Consider the following 1724-nt stretch of genomic DNA (forward strand, 5'->3'; position numbering starts at 1 on the left):
TTTTTTTTTTTTTTTTTATTAGAGACAAGCGTCTTACTTTGTCACCCTTGGTAGAATGCTGTGGCATAAGCGCTCACAGCAACCTCCAGCTCTTGGGCTTAGGCGACTCTCTTGCCTCAGCCTCTCAAGTAGCTGGGACTACAGGCACCCACCACGACGCCCGGCTATTTTCTTGTTGCAGTTTTTCCGGGGCTGGGTTAGAAGCCACCACCTTCGGTATATGGGGTTGGTGCTCTACTCATTGAGCCACAGGCGCCGCCCAGTGCACAATCTTTTAAAACGTAAGTTTTGATAGATTATAGGTTACTGGAACTTTTCCAAAAAGAGAAGAAACTGGCTCTTTTAATGAGATAATGGTATACCCTGCTTTCCTTCTTTCCTTTAGTGTCTATTCATCTATACGTCAACAAGAACAATACTGGTTCAGAATCATTTTCATTTGGTTGTTTTCTCTGCATATATGTGGCACAAAATTTTATGAAAATAAGTACAGCTTTGCACAGTGGTAGTATTGTAGCCAATGATGTTTTCAGATTATTGCTAATCAAAAACTTCACAATCCCCCCATCTTGATGACTTGGAATATAGTTGGTATGGACAATTTTTTTTTTTTTTTTTTTGCAGGTTTTAGCCGGGGCTGGGTTTGAATCTGCCACCTCCGGCATATGGGGCTGGCACCCTACCCCTTTGAGCCACAGGTGCCGCCTGGTATGGGCAATTTTTAACAGTCCCTGTGGAGGCCAATTTTTAGAAAAAAGAAAAAAACATAGTAGAAATTGTCATAGCCATTTTATTCATTCTTGTCTCCCTAGTTATAATCCAAAAATTAAACAGATCCATCATTAAAAGTGAGAACTATCAACACCCTTAATCCTACTAAGAAATACAGTATTTGTATTATAAACTACTGAATTCAGGTGCCTGCTGAATGACACAGCCAAGCCCTGGGGCCCCCTATCAGCATAGACTGCAGATCAGGAGTCAATATCCTAAATGAGCACTTGCAGTCACGAAACTGCTCTCATTAGATGCACTAAGTTCTCTCCCTTTATGATCTTAAAACATAGGTTAAATAAGATGAAACCTGCCTCTGGCAGAGAGAGGAGTGCAATTGATTGCATTAGCACTAGGTTAGTGCTAAAGATAAAATCAAGGTGCAAAATGAACATGTAATAAAAAATTCCAAAAATAATTCTCTAAGAATACATTGTGTAGTGTATGATTCAGGTGAATGTCAACTAATTTCTAAGTTCTTCTGACACCTTTGGCACCAGATTGAAGTTAAAATAGCACCTCCAAGGTTAGGCACGGTGGCTCATGCCTGTAATACTAGTACTCTGGGAGGTCCAAGCCAGTGGATTGCCTGAGCTCAGGAGTTCAGGACCAGTCTGAGCAAGAGCCAGACCCTGTCTCTAAAAATAATAGCTGGGCAATGTGGCAGGCACCTGTAGACCCAGCTACCAGGGAGACTGAGACAAGAGAATCTCTTTGAGCCCAAGAGTTTAAGGTTGCTGTGAGCTATGATGTCACAGCATTCCACTGAGGGCGACAAAGCAGGACTCTGTCTCTAAAAATAATAATAATAAAAATTTAAAAATAAATAAAATACACCTCCTCTACTTGGCATCCCGACAGGCCCAGAATGTGTGGGATTCATTCCTCCCTCCCAGGACAAGAATCTGTAAAGAGAAATGCAAAAAGGCATGGAGATTTTTTTTTTTTTT

The sequence above is a fragment of the Otolemur garnettii genome, unplaced genomic scaffold, assembly GCF_000181295.1.
Source record: "Otolemur garnettii isolate 467f Iridium unplaced genomic scaffold, OtoGar3 scaffold00285, whole genome shotgun sequence".
In the NCBI taxonomy this organism is placed as follows: domain Eukaryota; kingdom Metazoa; phylum Chordata; class Mammalia; order Primates; family Galagidae; genus Otolemur; species Otolemur garnettii.